At 40.7% G+C, this 19,193-nt stretch overlaps 1 protein-coding gene across 12 annotated transcripts in view; it reads left to right on the top strand.

The window, feature by feature from the left end:
* Positions 1-19,193, top strand: part of TGFBR3 (transforming growth factor beta receptor 3) — a 207,769-nt gene that overhangs the window by 73,299 nt on the left and 115,277 nt on the right. The window contains exon 1 of one of the 12 annotated variants that reach the window (XM_089919784.1): positions 18,274-18,567. The exons of the other annotated variants lie outside the window; for them this stretch is intronic. The gene's annotated coding sequence lies outside the window, so the exon portion shown is untranslated. Of the gene's footprint in view, positions 1-18,273; positions 18,568-19,193 lie in introns of those variants that run through there. 12 annotated transcript variants of the gene reach the window in all.

The raw sequence follows: 19,193 nt of genomic DNA on the forward strand, positions 1-19,193 counted from the left end.
TTTTTAAAAATTATTTTCACCCCCTTTTTATTATTTTCTTATTTTAGCATCTTTATCACTAGGTTACTATTTACTATAGGATGGGCTTGTGGAAACTTATTTGGTAAAGAGGGGGAAAAAACCTAAGTGATGTGTCAAGCCTTTTTCATGAATGGCGCAGAAATCCAAATTTACATACTGTAGTTTAAGTTGAAAGGTTTGTTAGTGAAGTATTATTTCAAACATCTGTATATGCATCTGTAAAAGGAGAAAAGCCAAGACAGAAGAAGATGTGAGCATCAAGTACATTCACATTTTTTCCCTATTATCAGTAGCATCCTTCAGAAAGTACCGATTAAAAGTGAAGGCCGTTTCCAGTTCTTGGTTTACTTGCCTCATAGCACACTAAGTCAAGGCTAAGCTGGGGGCCACCTTCCAGAAAGCACAGACTTCCTTTATGGTTGGAAATAATCCATATTTTGTTTGACCTTCAGAATACTCATGGCCTTGCTGGAATATATGGGCCAACATTTGTCCTGGCAAGGCCAGGGCAGTTTAAGTTTGGTGTCTTCAGGGATTGCTTTATAGGCCATTAAAAGCAGTGGGGGGAAGGTGACGATAGTAACTCAGACATTTGCATCCTTTCCGACTAAAAAATCAAGGGGGTGATTTAAAACAGGCAGTATTTGAAAACAAACAAACAAAAAAACTTCTTGCAGTTCCTATTTGTCTAAACCTCTGAGAACTCTCTCAAGGTCAGAGTGTTCTTTTGCAAATGACCTTGTCATGAAGAGGGGATTGCATCTCATTTATTACACTGTGTTAATATCTGAAATCCTCTTCTGACTGTCAAATATGGACCATGGAAAGAGCACAGTTTCCATGCCTTTTGAACAATATGTTCTTCGTGATGCTTTGTTTGTAAAAATATTGTCAGATGGTTAGGATTTGCCTGAGCATAGTAATATTAATTGGAATTAGGCCTCACGGTAGCTTTTTTTGCTTAGGCCAGAGGCAGAGTCCAAAGCCTAAGAGTGAAAAGTTATTGTTCTGTTTATTTTTTCACTTTAATAGATGGCACTTTTTCTTCCCTTCCAATTTTATTGAGATATAATTGACATACGGCACTGTGTAAGTATAAGTTGTACAGCATAATAATTTGACTTACGTATATCATGAAATGATTACCACAATAAGTTTAGTGAACATCCATCGTCTAAGATACAAAATAAAAGAAAAAGAATTTTTCTCCTTGTGTTGAGAACTCTTAGGATATACCCTCTTAACAACTTTCACATATAACATACAACAGTGTTAATTATTGGGTTGGTCAAAAAGTTCATTCAGTTAATGAATATGTTCAATAAAGTTCTTGGTGAAAATGAAAAATATATCTTTTATTTTTACTTAAAACCGATTGAACTTTTTGGCCAACCCAGTATATTAATCGTTATACATTACATCCTAGTTCTTATTTATATTATAACTGGAAGTTTGTACCTTTTATCTTCATCCCATTTCCCCTCCTCCCACCCCTCTTATTATTCTTATTTTAAAGCAAATACATAACTAGAGTTATTGTTGTATACTGGGTTTTTGAGTACTTAGTGAGGTCAGTAATGCCCACTACTTAGGGCCAGTTTGATTGTCAGATGTGGTGTTGCAAAGATGATAAATGATAAGGTAATCAGGGATTAGATGGATTCATATGTGGCAATATGAAGATATTGTCTTTAATAAGAATATCCATTATATGGGCATAATTGAAAATAATCATAATTTAGTTGAAATCCGGTATAAATTTAGGGGAAAAAAGTAAAATAATTACTTTTTTTTCTGCTCATATAAAGGGATATAAAAGAATGCATGTAATTAAATTTCTTAATGCTTCATTTTGCTTTTGATGTGCTCGCACCAGGTGAAGTTATACTTGAATGTTAACGCTCATAGCGTGAGTCTAAAGTTTCAGTTGCAGCCAATAGATGGCAACCACGGTTTCTAGTGATTTTCAAAATACAATCCCATGAAGATGAAGAGACCCCACAACTGAAACAGGCGGTGTGCTCAGTTTAAGGGAACACTTGGGAGCCCAGAAAGAATCCGACACTGTCTCATCACCGCCGGAAGTGATTGCAACACAACCGCTGTGCACCCGCCCATGCCGTTGGCCGTCAGTTGTATGGATGTTTGCTGTTCACTCAATGACAAAAGCAAAATAGCCAAAAAAAAAAAAAAAAAAGGATATAAAAGAATATGTCGTACACTGTTAAGTTCACATATATATGTATTTTCTTTTTGCAGTTGAGAAAGCAGGATTGGTAAGTGAAGCTCAAGGGTTAGGTATGAAAAATAATTGAGAGAAATGAATAGAAAGAAAGAAAAATTGATGTTTGATAATCTTTGTTAAATATGTTCTCAAAGACCAGCCTCAGATTTAAAGTAATATGTACATGTGGACTTTGGCCTCCAGTAGTTTTTTTTTGTTTGCAACGCACGGGCTTTCTCTAGTTGTGGCGAGCGGGGGCTCCTCTTCATTGCAGTGCGTGGGCTTCTCATCATGGTGGCTTCTCTTGTGGCCGAGCACGGGCTCTAGGCACGCGGGCTCAGTAGTTGTGGCTCGCGGGCTCTAGAGCGCAGGCTCAACAGGCTCAGTAGTTGTGGCACACAGGCTTAGTTGCTCTGTGACATGTGGGATCTTCCCGGACCAGGGTTCGAACCTGTGTCCCCTGCATTGGCAGGCAGATTCTTAACCACTGCACCACCAGGGAAGTCCCTCCAGTAGTTTTTTGATAGGAATTCAGCCTTGAGTTGAGCTTTGAGATATGTTCTTTTCTTTTCTTTTTTCTTTTTAATTACCAAGCGACCAACCTTTTGTAGTTTGTTGATCTATTTTCTCCTCTTACTCTCTTTCTATTGCTTTCTGCAGGCGCTGCTGTTTATTCTGGAATGCTGGGCATCCATATGTAGAATTAGGGTTTGCCCACCTCTGTCTTGACCAGTAATGGAGAAAATCTGACCCAATATTTTAATTCACAAGTTGAAGTGGACTCAATGGGGTCCTAATCCAGTTCTTTGGTCTAAGCTCCAATTTCTAAAGCCCCCATTTCTTTATGTAATAAGTACATGAGTTACCACTGTTTACGCTTCTCCACTCCTCTGTCTTTGCTTAGCCTTCTGTCTTCAGGTGTTTAGGAAGGGTCTTATCATAGCCAGCTTCTTTGCTTGTCAATGGATTTTATAACAAATCTATTAAAGTCCAAACTCTTTGTTAAGCAAATCCAATTCATTAATCTATTATATAGATATCTCACTTTATAAGAATTATAGAATTCTTAAAGAATTATAAGCTTATAGAATTCTTTGCTACCCATTATGTTAGTTCATTTTGGCAAGACAGGTAGTATTAGCCCCAGTTTACAGGGAGAACCAAGTGAGGTGGCCCAGGTCAAGAAACTCGTTAGTGGCAGAGCTTGGTGTAGAACCCAAGTCTTCTAAATCCAAGTTTGACCTTCTTCTGTGTTTCTGTGGTCCATGTGGTATGTTATGAGCTTCTTTTCTGATGGGAGAAGGTAGGATGGTAGGAAAAAAAGTGGTTCATTCCTGTTGATTTTTCTTATGTTTATTAGTAATTTCTTTATATTTGTATAGCATTTCCTGATTTAATTTTAAAAACCCAAAACCTTTTTCATTGTTCTCCTAACAACCCTGGGGGTTAGCTAGGACAAGTAATATCCTTATTTTATCTTATTTTTTTTAAGGTTTTTTTTTTTAATGTGGACCATTTTTAAAATCTTTATTGAATTTGTTACAATATTGCTTTTTAAAAATTTTTTTTATGTTTTGGTCTTTTGGCCACGAGGCATGTGGGATCTTAGCTCCCTGACCAGGGATTGAACCCACAACCCCTGCATTGGAAGGCGAAGTCTTAACCACTGGACCGCCAGAGAAGTCCCCTATCCTTATTTTGAAGATGAGAACGCTGAGGCTCAGTGAAGTGAAATGTTATTAGTTGAAGTGGAGCCATAGCCCAGACCGGGTTGGACTAAGACTAAAGTGAATGAGAATTAAATATGAACCTTTCCTTTCTGTAACATACATGGAGCATCTATAGTGTGTCAGTTGCCATGTTAGATGTCGTGGATTTAAAAATACCTGTTTTTAGCAGTTTGGGAGTAACAATATACACACTACTATATATAAAATAGATAACCAACAAGGACCTACTGTATAGCACAGGGAACTAACCTCAATATTTTGTAATAACCTATAAGGGGAAAAGAATCTGAAAAAGAATGAATGAATATACATATAACTGAATAACTTTGCTATACACCTGAAACTAACACAACATTGTAAATCAACTATACTTCAATTTAAAAAAATTGAAAAGAAAAAAAATACCTGTTTTAAAATTTGTCACAGTATGTCAGAGGTTTCTAGAGTTTGTGGGGTGGTGCTGGGGGTTACTTTTGTTTAAGGAAATCATTTCTCTAGTATGGAGGAGGGGGTAAATTTGGAAGACATTATGTTATAGAACTGCAGCCAGATATATGTTTACTTTTGTGAGTGCCCGTTTTATTTGCTGGTTTATTCATTTCTGTGCATTAGGATAGAAAAATAAATATAGTTCTGTTTTGGCTCCCTGAAATAGTTTTTATATTTTCTGGAATTTCCTCACTTATTGTCTTTAATATTCCAAAGTTTTACTATGACTCATTTTGGCCATCCAATAATAGAAGAAGTAGGTGTAGGCCTGTTTGAAGAGGCTCATTAAGTAATTTTGAGGAAATATGTTTTTGAAGTCTGTAAATGTTAATTTTTGCTTGGTGTCGAGATTTGTGTCATGGGTATCAGTTTTGCATGTTCCTATATGTTTTGGATGGGAGAGGATGAAAAGTTATGCTAAAAGAGCTTAGTTTAATTTTTCTCTTTGGCTCAAATATGTGGTTTTACCATAAGCTACTGAAAGTTTCCTGTTCTTGTTTGATAAAAAGGCCACTTCCATTCATTGTTTCCCTGCAACTTCCTATACTTTTCACAGTAAAAAAGGTTGAAATTGAGGATAAATTATGAGTTATCTCTGGGAGCAAAGAAACTCTATTTCATTTCAGGAAAAAACTTAAAAAAGTGAGCCTCCCTGAGTCTGAAACTGCAGTATATGCCTTTCCATACATAATCATGGTTTGCAAGGAGTTCATTCTGATCCGTAACTCAAACTAACATTTCAGAAGGCAAGGAAGAGTCATGTCATGACTTGATTTTAGAAAGCCGCAGGATGGTATCACTGTCCTGTACAGGGGCTTTTTGAGTGGCTTTGTTTTGTGTTTTCTTTGTGAAATGGCACTGGCCAGCACATAGCCTGCCCTGCGCTGTATTTATACCGTGGATCATTTGTACTGACTGGGAATAGGGACCACTGGTGGGAGTGTCTGATCTCCCTGACGGTGTCTGCTAGCATTGAGGGGAGAGTGAAGATGAAAGGAATAGTAGTTACACGTTCCATTGAGAACAGTGAATGTGAAAATGATGCTAAAATTGTAATTAATTGGGGATGTGCAGTTTAAATATCTCTTCATCCTGAAAACTAAAAAGAGGAGGAGATATCATGAGAACTTTACATATATACACGAAACCTAATCGTATATTTGCTTTCACCTCTTCTTGAAAAGATAAAATTTCAAAAATGCTTGAAGCCCTAGAGCACTAGGAGAATAGGGCTTTTAGCACAGTGGTTGTGTGAACTAAATTCCCAACAGTTCACCCTTAGTGTGTAAGCTTCGCTTTCTTTGATGCTTGCCATTCAAATTAGATTAGTGTGGACAGTGTCTCTAATATTGTTGCTAATATTGTCACTCACATTATTATACATGGTCAATTTTACACCAGGTTTGTGTGTCTGGAGCACATGAAGGAAGCCAAAATGTTTGCTGAGTTACAAGGAAGATAGCTGTCAAAAGCCCATATAAGTTACTCTGGAGGTGGGATGGCCCTCATCCAGAGCTTGTCGACTTACAATTGAGTATAAAAGAAGGCATGTCATGGGCTTGAGGCAGAGACAGAGGCTTGCAGCCAGAGTTGAGAAAAATAGAAGTATAGAAAGTATAAGCAGAACTATAAAACAGAAATATGGGACCATTTGATGTAGAGATAAAAACTAAAATACCAAACCAAGTTTAATAAGCTGTAATTAGTATTCATAATGATGACCCTATGTCCTCAAAAAAAAAGAATTAATAAGTGACATTTAGGATGCTCAAAATATATATGATGGCCATGAAGTAATTATGTATGTAGTATGTTTTAGGTAGACTTACTTAGAAATGACAGAAGTCACTTTCTTGAAAAGGAGTGAAGCCTTAGTTGTTTGGAAGATTTGCTTATGTGGGCTATCTCATTGCTAGTCAGTGCTAATTAATGAGGCATTGATTGTGTGGCAGTCAGGTGGTTTTTTGGGCCAGTTGCAGTATGTGGGAAGAAGGGAGGGAGAATGATATAAAATACTGAAAGAAGGAATTAATTATTACTGTAAATAATGGATTAGTGTAATTTCGATATATTTTTCTGTGCAGATCTTGAAACAAAGCTCTTTTTGTTTTAGGAACTGGCATGCAAAGGATTTTATTTTCAAACTGACCATTTGAAAGTACTAGAACTTGTCTCCACGTGAGAAAGGGTGAATTCCTTCTGGCAGAGTGCTTTCCGAAGGTTTACTTGAGAGGAAAAGAGAGGAGCTAGTTGATCCAGAGTGGAAAAACACCGAAGAAAAGTTTTCCCCAAAATAACACACAGATTTCAGGAAAAGAAAAATTGCTTTGATTGAATGTGACAAACTAAAAAAAAAAGTTGAGCTTTGAAACATCATATGACACATCTGTTTTGAAAGGTTGCTTTGTCAGATACAGCTGTGTGTTTTACAGTACTTTATTGTGTGTGAAGTTTTATCATGAGCATGCTCAGTAGATATCTTTCTGAACAGGTATCTCATTTATCCCAGTTTTAAAATTTGGGGGGAGAGTTTATTAAACAACAATACATTAATTTATTTTATATTTATCTTTAGTTTAAATGCAATGTGATTGAATCAAACCCCTCTCTTTTAGCCTTTTATTAAACTGATAGCTCTGTTTAGATTTTATCCTTTAAGAAGTTGCTTGTTGACCCAGGAATATCCAAAACTTTTGATTTATTGCATGGCATGTTTTAAAAAATTGAGATCACAGATTTCCCTGAATACCTTTAGCAAACCAATGCCACTTTGTTTTTTTGCCTTCGTACCTACAGTAATGTAAATTATTGGTTTGAAAAGTAAAAAAAAAATCTTCCAATTCTAGAAAGGAGTTTTTGTGCATACTGGAGATAATTGCCTAGATCCCTGTTTGAAACTCACTATAGAGTGTATTTCCTCTATTTTTAATGAGGCTGTATAAGAAAATTTATGCACCTATGCTTTTTGTAAAATAACTCTTGAAATCACTGACCCTTGCTTTATAATAGGCCTCTTAAATTCAGACTTAGGAAGAATGTTTTCTTATCCAAAGAACTGATTTGTTTCCTTTTTATGAGATCTTGGGAACATCACATTTTCTTTTCTACCTCAACTGCTAGGAAACTCAGAGCTAGGTCTGGTGCTCAAATGAAGTTGTTTCCTAAGTTCTTCAATAAGATTTGGTTTTGTTCATATCCACTTTTTAATTGATTGGCAGCTGAAGTTTTCTGGGCCTGTTTTTTTTTTTTTCTTTTTTAAATTTTTTATTACCAGCCCCTCAATTTCCTTTCTAGAAGTAGTTGAGTATATAAATAATAAAGGAATATATAGCATGACATTTTGGTTGGATCAGTAATTTTCTAGGAATAGAGTCCATTAAAACTGGGGACTCTGGTCAGACCTGTCTTGGTACATTAATTTTGCATCGCTGGGACCAGAAGCCACGGCAGAACTTATCTAAAAATTAGGAGGAATTGGAAGCAAAGGTCTTTTTACCAAAGATTTTATAGAGGCCTCAAACTCTCAGGGTGACAGTGAGGGCATCAAACTACATGGTACCAAAGTTCCTTTAAACTCTAATATTCTATGCTTCCTAATGCAAAAGGAGGTTGAGATAAGTTAAGAAGTATTTTTTTCAGAACATATTCCATAGTTGGAGAGATGATAATAATAATTATAGCTATATGATAATAAAAATGAGTTAATCCTAAGAACAGGTTTTGTTTGTTTGATTGCTCAACAAATCTTTGTGAACACCTGCCTTATGCCAAGCACCATGCCAAGCACCTGGGTGGATAGAGAGTTAGCAAAAGGAACATGGTCCCTGCCTTCATGGGGTTTCCAGCTAAGTAGAAGACACACAAACACATGCCAGAATAAATGAAACAGTATGTTTATAACTAAAAGTTGATATTGGGTGTAAAGGAAAAGTGTAATAGGTATGACAGGCTTATGGAGTCGCTAAATTTAATCAGGTATGAAAATGTGGTTCTGGGCCAGGGCTGGTTAGCTGGGCACAATCCTTCTGTCTTTCGAAGGTCTGTTGTCCCTCGGCCTACACTGAGAAGTCCTATCAATGGTTCTGTTTGATTGGCCCATAACTACTGTGAACCTTGGAAATTTCTGCTCCATCAATACTCCTGAGGCTTTTAGCTTCACTGTGAAAGGAGCAAGAGCACATTAGTTTTTCATAGATTTGTGTACAAACTATCAGCTCTTTCTTTCTTAACAGAAGCACCTGAGCAGGAGCTAGCTTGCTTGAGGAAGGACTATGCTTTCCTATTGTAATTGGATTTGACGTATCACTGATGCTTGGTGATTTGGCATTCCTGTTAAGCATTCCTGCATTCCTTTAACAACCAATTGTTGAGTGCCCTGACTATATATAAAATCCTTAAAGTAAATGTATTTTAGTTCATGGCCCAGTTTGTACATATGGCTGTAATTAGTAATATTTTGCATGGCCAAACCAAAAGTTGGTAGATTTTCCTTTTTTAATCTCTTGCCTCCTATTTATAATCAGGACCAGTGGTTACAACCTTTGATTCAACTCCCGAACAGTTGAGGTTTCCCCCTTCCGTCCTTTCTGACCACTCCCCCACTTACAGCTTCTTGTCTTGCCACTTACCCAGACACTGCACCCCAGCCCTAACCAAGGGCTCACCAGTCCCCGAGAATGCTTGTTGCAGCGTGTTATACCTCTGTGTTTCTGTGCATGTCCTTACCTCTGTTTTCTCCCAGTTTTTTCTTTCTTATCAGACACCAGTTTACTAGAGGTAAAAAAGAAAAAAGAAAAGAAAAGGAAAGAAAATTAGTTTAGCGACTATCTTAGGTACAAGTTGAGGTCTGAGAGACAGATTTGGTGACGTTATCCCTCAGGGTTAGTGAGGAGTGGCTTTCCAGCCCTGCAAGTTTCACTTTACCATAAAATGTTGCATTAGTAGGAATTAAATTATAATTTTTATTGGTGATGTACCTAAACTGAATTTAATATTTTGACTCCAGATCAATTATTTTCCTTTTAATAAAGAAGTATACTTAAAAACACCTATTTTGTGTATCTCAAAAACACAGTAGGAGAAAACAGATTTCATTTTCTTCCATCCTCCAAATCTTCAGATTTGTTCTTGGTCCCTGTGCTGAACCATTTAGGCAATAACATTCCATAAGTTCTAATCTCCTCGTAAATGAATTCTGTAGCTGGTTTTCCCTTCATTCCCAGCTTCCTTTAGACTTGTCAAAAAAACAGGAACAAGTGCACCATCTTATTGATGGAAAGTAAATGATGAGAAAGTTGACCAAGATGGTGCCAGATTACTGTCTTTCTGGATTGTGGGAATTCCCTGGAGGCAGAAACATGGCCTGTTCTCACCTTTGGGAGTTGTACTTCCAGATTGTGCTCAGAGAATAGGAATTTTTACCCTAATACTGAGCATAGTTTTATTTTAATCCTTCCCAGGGCAATTCTTAGAAATAATTTTTGGGGAGTAATGGCTGGGGAGTAGTATGAGAACATCTTATCTTAGATATTTTATTAATCATTCTAAAGGCTCATAAAGAAAACATTTTTTCAATTGGAGAAAATATTTTCATTCATTTATTTCTCCCCCCCCCAGGGGGCTTTATGTCTCTAATAGTAAGTGAAATCTGTAAAGTATTTGCATGTATAGGGTTTCATTTGATCTATGAGTCGAGCCTGTCATAAAGTAAGAGAAAGAGAGATTATGGGAATCTTAAAGACAAGGTCAAACAACTAATAGTTGGCAGACCTGGATTTAGAATGCAGTTCTTGTATTTCCTGGTCCAGTGCTCCTCCTGTACCAGTATGTCTCTAATACAAGGACTCTTCTCTTGCAATGCCCAGTGGTAACTTCTGGGGTGTGCTCCTTCTGCTACCTTTTCTCTTCAGGTTATAAAAAAATATGAAACAACAACCCCACAGGGCTTCCCTGGTGGCGCAATGGTTGAGAGTCCGCCTGCCGATGCAGGGGACACGGGTTCGTGCCCCGGTCTGGGAAGATCCCACATGCCGCGGAGCGGCTGGGCCCGTGAGCCATGGCCGCTGAGCCTGCGCGTCCAGAGCCCGTGCTCCGCAACGGGAGAGGCCACAGCAGTGAGAGGCCCGCTTATTGCAAAAACAAAAACAAAAACAAAAACAAAAAACAACCCCACATCCTCACAGAGTTGCGTAAATCCCCTCTGATACTTTTCCGTTGTATAGTGGTATCTTGCTTAGATGGAAGAGTAGAGTGCCTTTATAGCTTGGCACTTCCCAACACTTGGAGAATTTAGATTCTTAAAGAAGCTCTGTCCACTGTTTCCCTTTGAACATTTAAAGACACAACTTGAACACAGGAAGTTCTTCAACATGGTTGCACCATGATTTCAACACAACAGTATGCAGCTATGCACTGGCTTTTGGCCCAAGAAGTTGGCAGTTGACTTCTTGGAAGAGGGTTGGTTTGTCAAGAGAAAGGTTTGGATTTAGATATTCACTTGGAGAATGAATGAAACTATGATAAGATATGCTTAAGGAATTGTTCTGTTTAAAAAAAAAAATCTGGCTGTTTTTTCCTGAGAAATCCACAGTACAGGTTTTAGAACGTTATATATATACACGCTCTTCTGCCTATCTTTCTCTTATCAAGGATAAGCTTCAGCCGTAAGCCAGGTTTTATTGTTGAAAAACCCAGGTGGGAGCTGTGGTAGAAGGTCCCCCTTTGGATTTTAATGGTGGTGCATTCCACAGCTCCATCCCCAAGGAGCCGTAGCTCCAGTGAGTTGTAATGTAAGATGGTATAAACACGAACATATGTTGTGTACACTGCATGAGCTTGGGGCCTTCCAGGTGCTTTTTCCTGGAACTTTGTTTTCACATCATATCCTGACGCTTGTCACATTCCCTCTCATAAAGCTCAGTTAGAGCCAGGCTGTGCTATTGGCTGAGAAATCACCTTGGGTGTCCTTTCTTACAGATTCTTGCATCCTGTGGAGGTAGAAGGGATTTTCAGCTCAGGGGCAGAGTAGATCCTGCGGTGCCAGTCCCACAGTCTGTGGGAGTTTGTCCCTCTTCGCAGCTGACAGCATTGCGGAAGTCCCTGTGGGACAATAACAGAAACCCTTATTAACCAATGGTGTTGTTGGAATAAAATCCCCCCACTGAAGTGTCTTGGTCCCAGGCTATAATGTTACCCCTTGATTCCCTCTGCATCTTTACCACTTTTATTACAGCTGAACACACGCTCCTCATTAGTACTCTGGGTGATATGGGGAATCAGTGTGCTGGAAATTATGTGGAATAGGTACCAGATGTTTGTGTCAACTTGTTATGCATTGGTGTTTAGAATGCTTAAGGATCCCATTTATTAAATGTGAAAATTACTTACTATACCTTCCCCTAAACAATAACTCTCCCCCTCCCCAACCCCCAATATTTTTCTCTGTGTTGCATGAGGTGTGATATTAATTTCTTTGGGGACAGATTAAATTTAATGTGTGTGCAGCAAATGCATCTGTTCCCAAATGCTTTGTCTGCATTTTGTCAAGTCTGAGGGCTGGCCTGCAGCCAGTGGGGATGTGGGGTTCTGTAACTAAGACTGGAATGCTATGTTGCAGCTAAAGGATATAATGAAAGGGTGAGTCCGTTTACATTTTTTTCTTTAAGTGGAACTGGGAAGTTAGACATTCATGTTATAGCCAGGCCTTAGGAACATTTCCCATGTGTGCAGATAAGCAAGCATCAGTGAGAAAGAGGAAGACAGTTGGTAAAATGAGAAATGAGCTTGTGCTTTCTCATTAAATTTATGAAGTCTTTTAAGTCAACCAAAAGGTTGCAAGTGTGAACCAAGCAGTTTATTTTATTATATTTTATTTTATTAGACATGAATTAATGTCTGTGTTTGGCTAAGGCATTGGCCTGTTCATCAAGTCCTGAGGTGAAGGAGTGGAGAATGCGGGGTAGAAGCAGGCAGTGCCTTGTCATGGGAAGAACTTGGATCTGGAGTCTGAGAGACCCCAGATTCGAATCCCACCCTGTCACTTACTGATGGTATGTGACCTTTGGTAAGTTGCTTAACCTCTCTGAGGCCCAGTTTCCACCACTGTAAAGTGGGAGTTTTAGCACAGTCTTTACAGTGGTGTTATGAGGATTAGAAACAGTATGTACACAGCATGTGGCTCAGAGAAGGTGCACGATAACTGTTTCCATGAAGAATTAAACCCTCGCTTATCACGGGGGTCCCCCCAGATGCTTCACAGTGTTCCTCCAGGTGGCCCAGCTGCTGAACAGAGGGCCCTGCTTGGTGAAGGAGGCCACCTGGTCAGGGCCACCTGGTGAGTTTCTCACCACAGGGTTTACTTGAATTTGTGCTGCCTTCAGGGCGTAAACGTTTTTACTCAATAGAAGTAGCACCTTATAGATGAATAGGGGCTGTGTGTCTGTCCTGGTGGCCAGGGAGGGGTACTGAGCAGGAAAAACAGAGTCTGACTTAAGTTGGATTCTTTTGGGAATTACCCCCAAAGAATTCTGGACAGGCCATGTACTAGATGTCTGGAATAAACAGAAATATCCAGATTGGGAGGCAACAGTGAGGAATATCTCTGGGGGTGTGTTACTGTCAGGAAGCACTTTACTGAAATATTCACCCAGCTCTGTGGGTTGCAGCAATTTACTTATAGTGGGAATAATATCTGTTCTACCCACTTTACAGAATTTCTATAAAATGCTTTTTAATTATAAAGTACAGTGCAAGGTTAACAGGAGTGTTGCTTATGAGTATTGTTGCTTTCAGCCAGCATTTCTTTCTTTTTTTTTTTGGCTGTGTTGGGTCTTCGTTGCTGCGCGTGAGCTTTTGTCTAGTTGCGGCAAGCGGGGGCTACTCTTCATTGCGATGCACGGGCTTCTCACTGCGGTGGCTTCTCTTGTTGCAGAGCACAGGCTCTAGAGCGCAGGCTCAGTAGTTGTGACACACGGGCTTAGTTGCTCCGCGGCATGTGGGATCTTCCCGGACCAGGGCTCACACCCGTGTCCCATGTATTGGCAGGTGGATTCTTAACCACTGCACCACCAGGGAAGTCCCTCAGCCAGCATTTCTTTCTGCCATCATCTGTGCCCTGTTGATTCTTACTGTGGTAAAGTAGCTTTTGCTGTGCCACTCAGCATCATCGCCAGAGCATGTGCTCACTTGCCTCTGGAGTGTGGGGGAGAGATTGCTCAGGGGAGGAAGGGCTGTGGGTTTCTAGCAGTGGCCACAAGAGAAGCTCCCAGCCCTCTGAGGCTGTCAGTGAGAGCCTACACTAGCAGAGCTCACAGGTCACAAAAGTGAGGAGGACATGAGTCAGGTAGGGTTTCGGAGCATGTTTTTCTGGTTTTGGAGCCTTTGTGACTGTGAGGTACTGTACTTGGGCCCCGTGGTGGTCATGTGAGAATCACGGCCGCCTGCCTACTTCAGGCTTGTGTGGTAGAGCCTGGGGAGGGGATCAGCTCTTCCCAGGTGGAAGCTCTTCTAACTGGAGTTGGATCTGGCATTGTGTGGGCAGCCCGTTGTAGACACCACCGTGAGGCCGGTAGGGAAGGATGGGAGACCAGTTTCTGGAGGCAGGCCGTGGCTGCAGGAGAGGGGCAGGAGGGCCTGGGGGCTGACCCAGGGGGTGGCAGGATGAGGCCGGGGGTGTGCTGTGCTATGGGAGAGGGAGGATTGTTATGCCACCTGGAGAGAAGGATATTGCCAGACCGTGTTTGGCATGAGAGGACAAAAACAGGTTTGCATTTCCTGCCTTCTGTGACATTTGAGGGTGGGGAAGCCCTGATGAAGACTTGATTCTTAGCAACCAAAAACGTCACCTCCTTCAGCTCATGATCGATTTTTTTTGCTTTACCATAAGATCGAAGCTTTGGCTACTAGGTGAAGAGTCAAAGGAAGAACTCTAAGATAGAGTCTCCTATTGGTATGAAATCCTTTGCACATGGATCACCTCATTGTTCTTTCCCTTTTCCTCTCTTACTCCCTTCCGTCATTAATATTTGAGTGCATACTGTGCCAGACATTATGCTGGGCTAAGGGATACAGCAAAAGACAGAATGATTGGGTTCCTTTCTTTTGTGGTATTTATAGTCTTTGGGTGTATGCAGACGTTAAACAAATAATTGCACAAATAATTATATAAGTATAACCACATGAAGTGCAGTGAAGAGAAATAGAGAGTATGAAAAATGTATATCTAATGTTGTAAAAGAGGTAAGAGAAGCTTCCTTGAGAGATCTATGTAGGAGTTCATCACACCAAGGCAGAGGAAAGGGATGGGAATGGTAGGGAAAGTGTTGCTGAAAGAAACCTTGTATGTGCAGGTCCTGGTGGGAAGAAGGTTGAAGTAAAATAAAGCCTGTATATTAATGAAGGCAGGTCAAGCTGTAAGTGTCAGAAAACTCAAAACAATATTGGCTTGAATAAGAGAAAAGTTATGTGTGTTTCACATTAAAAAAAAGAAAAACAAAAAACAGTCCAGAGCTAATTCAACAGCTCCATGTTCATCATGACCCAGGCAACTTCTGTCTTATTGCTTTGCCTGACTCAGCATGTTGCTTCCATCTTATGGCCTAAAATGGCTGCTTTAGCTCTGTTCATCACATCTGTATTCCAACCAGCAGGAAGGAGGAAAGGGCAGAAGAACACAACTCCTTCCTTTCTTAAGAAACTTCTTAGAAATTGCATGTATCACCTCTGGTTACATCTTATTAGCCAGGATTTCATCACATGGCCATACCTAGCTGCAAGCATTAGCTAGAACTTCCAGTACAGTGTTGAAAAGGAGTTATGAGAGGGGATGTCCTTGTCTTGTTGATCTTAGTGATCTTGATCTTAGTGAGAAAGCTTTTAGTTTCTCACCATTAAGTACATTAGCTGTGAGATTTTTTGTACACATTCTTTAGAATAGAAGTTCCCATCTGTTTCTAATTTGCTGAGTTCTTTTAATCATGAATGACTGTTAGATTTTGTAAAACGCTTTTTCTGCTTCTATTGATACGATCATGTGATTTTTCTTCTTTAGCCAGTTAGCGAGATAGATTATAATTGATTTTCAAATGTTGCATACCTAGGATAAACCCCAGTTGATTGTGGCGTATAATTCCTTGTATACATTGTTGGATTCGATTTGCTAATATTTTGTTGAGAATTTTTGCACCTATGTTTGCAAGAGATATTGGTCTGTAGTTTTCTTGCAATGTCTAGCTCTGGTATTAGGGTAATGAGTTAGAATGAGTTAGGAAGTATTTGTTCTGCTGTTATCTTCTGAAAGAGATTGTAGAGAATTGGTATAATTTCTTCCTGAAATGTTCAGTAGAATTCACCAGTGAGCCCATCTGGGCCTAAAATTTTTTTTTTTTTTTTGGAGTATAGTTGCTTTACAGTGTTGTGTTAGTTTCTGCTGTACAGCAAAGCGAATCATTTATTCATATACATATATCCACTCTTTTTTAGATTCTTTTCCCATATACGTCATTACAGAATATTGAGTACTCTGTGCTTTATAGTAGGTCCTTATTAGTTATCTATTTTATATATAGTAGTGTGTATATGTCAATCCCAATTTATCCCCCCCTTCTCCGTGGTAACCATAATTTTGTTTTCTACATCTGTGACTTTATTTCTGTTTTGTAAATAAGTTCATTTGTGCCTTTTTTTTTTTTTTAGATTCCATATATAAGTGATATAAGTGATATGATATTTGTCTTTCTCTGTCTGACTTACTTCACTCAGTATGACAATCTCTAGGTCCATCCATGTTGCTGCAAATGGCATTATTTTGTTCTGGGCCCAACATTTTTTAATGAAAACTTTCACTTTACAGAGATACTAGCCCTGGAGGCAGGCCTGAGTCTGAGGCCTTGAGCGACTGGGGCAAGCTTAGAAGGGTTACTTACGTTCATTGAACTCACTTTCCTGTTCTTTACAATGAGGATAATACGACCTCCTTATGGTGGTATTGAAAGGATGTATAGCACCTAGCACTGCCCAGCCTCTAGTGAGCACTTAATGGGAGATATTTATTTACTTACTTACTTATTACTTTACTTGCTTACTTTCTTTACTTACTTACTAGACCAGACTGACATTGTGTGTTGAACTGTTGAAGGCACCATGTCTTATATACCCTTGGAGGATGGGGTAGATAGTTTCTGTTTTTTTCCTTTTCCTTTCCTTCCTTTCCTTCCCTTCCCCTCCCTCCCTTCCTCCCTTCTTTCCATTTTCCTTCTTTCTTTCCTTCTCTCTCTCTCTCTCCCCCTTCCTCCCTTCCTTCCTCCCTCCCTTCCTTCCTTCCTTCCTTTCTGGGTCTTTTTGGCTTCAGGATGTATTAATCATATGTTGAATTTTTTTCTTTTTTAAACTTGGAGGACAAAAAATTCATCAAGGGGGCTTCCCTGGTGGCGCAGTGGTTGAGAGTCCACCTGCCGATGCAGGGGACATGGGTTCATGCCCCGGTCCGGGAAGATCCCACATGCCGCGGAGCGGCTGGGCCCGTGAGCCATGGCCGCTGAGCCTGCGCGTCCGGAGCCTGTGCTCCGCAACGGGAGAGGCCACAACAGTGAGAGGCCCGCATACTGAAAAAAAAAAAAAAAAAATTCATCAAGGCACCTCAACAGCCAACACTACTCTAGTGTGTCTGATGGTCAGGGACACTCTATACCGAGCATATTTAAACATTGACCCCAGTGGGTCTCTGTAAAGTGCAGCTCTTCCGTCACTTGATCAGAGTGAGCCTTGTACATTGCTTTCTCTTTTTTTTCCGACCTTGGACTGACTTGTGTAACACATGGCTGGAGCTGCAGCCCATAAAGTGGGGGTCTGCCCCGTCTTAGACTCTGGTAGGACAGAGAACAGACACTCTTAAGGCAAAGAGTGCCCATTTTCAGTGCTGGGGGCATCCCCTCTCTGATTCCCTCCACCTTTGGGTAAGACCTTATCCTCTGGTTTGTTGCCAGTGAGTTTTGCTCTCGCCCAGTGTGGAGATGAGCAGTGTGGTGACTTAAGACCCTAATGGGTGATGGTGGTATGTAAGGAGGAGGGGAAGTCAAGCAGATTGCAAGCCTTTTGCAGACGTGTTTTAGGTGGAACTATAGTCCAGTCAGAGCTTTGTACATACATACAAAAATGGAACTGAAAAGTATTTTTTTTTTTTTTTTTGCGGTACGCGGGCCTCTCACTGCTGTGGCCTCTCCCGTTGCGGAGCACAGTCTCCAGACGCGCAGGCTCAGCGTCCATGGCTCACAGGCTCAGCCGCTCTGTGGCATGTGGGATCTTCCCAGACCAGGCCACGAACCCGTGTCCCCTGCATCGGCAGGCGGACTCTCAACCAGTGCGCCACCAGGGAAGCCCTGAAAAGTATTTTTATTTGTGCTTAATTTGTGATAATGGGAAATTCATGGCAGGAGGCTGTGAAACCAATTCAGAAGGGTTTCCCAGTGTTGGTAGCAATGGCCGCAGCAAGTCGCCAGGATCAATTCCCTCTGCAGGTCCAGAGCCCAGCGCCCAGTGTAGGAGTAGGAGACTTCTTCTGGAGCTCTGGGCTGTGAGATATCTCACTGTGACTGGTGCGGGCAGGAGGAGGGGGTGGGGGCACCTGCTCATCCTGTTTGCCGTGCTTGGGGAGTTCAGGGAATCCTGCGTCCAGTACTTCCTGACTTTGCTGCCGTGACATCTTCCTTTACCACCTCTGTTTCTCAGAAAGCAGCCGGGCACCGGAGAGCAGTACGGAGGGTGGCAGTGATTATTTGAGAAGGTACATACTTCATTTCAGATAACAGTTGATAACTGTTATCAACCTAGATAATTTCCATGAGTTCTGAAATAGACTTGCACACCAGGTGGGGTATCTGCGTATAGCACAGCAGTGGGGATACAGGATTGTCTGGTTTGAACTGTATTTGCATTTTAGACCGGGGCTAATCCCGGAGAGTACTTTTATTATGTAGAAGTCAGGAAGAACTACTTGGAGTGCATTCAGGTCTTTTATCGGGTTCCATCTGGAAGGTCGGGGTTTAGGATGCTGTATGTTCCAAGTCCCAGTCTCCTCAGCTAATTGAGGACAACACCAAGCTTACAGAGGTATGTGAGGTTTAAGTATCGCGGAGTCCTTTTGATTTCTGGATGTCCTTCCCTATCAGTTCAGCTAATGTATGTCACACCACTGTAGCAATCTGTTTCCCGTTATTAGCTGCATACAGCCAAATCCAAGTCCCCAGAATGGGGCCCTAATCACTGATCAGAGAGGGGGCAGTGTTTTCTTTAAGCTCAATGATTCATTTAATAAATACGTTTTGGGCATTTCCTACATGTGAGGCACTGTGATGGGTGCTGAGGATACAAAGAGAGTAACCCACAGCTGTCAGGGAGGTCCCACTGGACTGGCAAAGACGGACATATACACTGGTGGTTACAGTGTAGAAAATGAAACAGCCGAGACAGGCAGAGGAATTATGGGAGCACAGAGGAAGTGCACCTTCCTCAGCTTGGGATGTTTGTTTTGGGGGTGGAGGTAGAGCGGACGAGGAATTTGGGAAAAGGAAACAAGCTTGAATAAAGACATAGAGTGAGAAACATCATGGTATGTTTCGAGACATTTAAGCCACGTGGGGTTCCTGGAGGCGGAGGGCTTAGGCTGGAGAGCTAGGAAGGGGCTAGATCAAGAAAGGCCTTCGTGTGCCAGGTGAAGGAGCACAGACCAGCAGTTC

Source organism: Delphinapterus leucas, chromosome 1, assembly GCF_059928025.1.
Source record: "Delphinapterus leucas isolate spDelLeu-1000000601 "Yukka" chromosome 1, BTC_Dleu_Yukka2, whole genome shotgun sequence".
Classification (NCBI taxonomy): domain Eukaryota; kingdom Metazoa; phylum Chordata; class Mammalia; order Artiodactyla; family Monodontidae; genus Delphinapterus; species Delphinapterus leucas.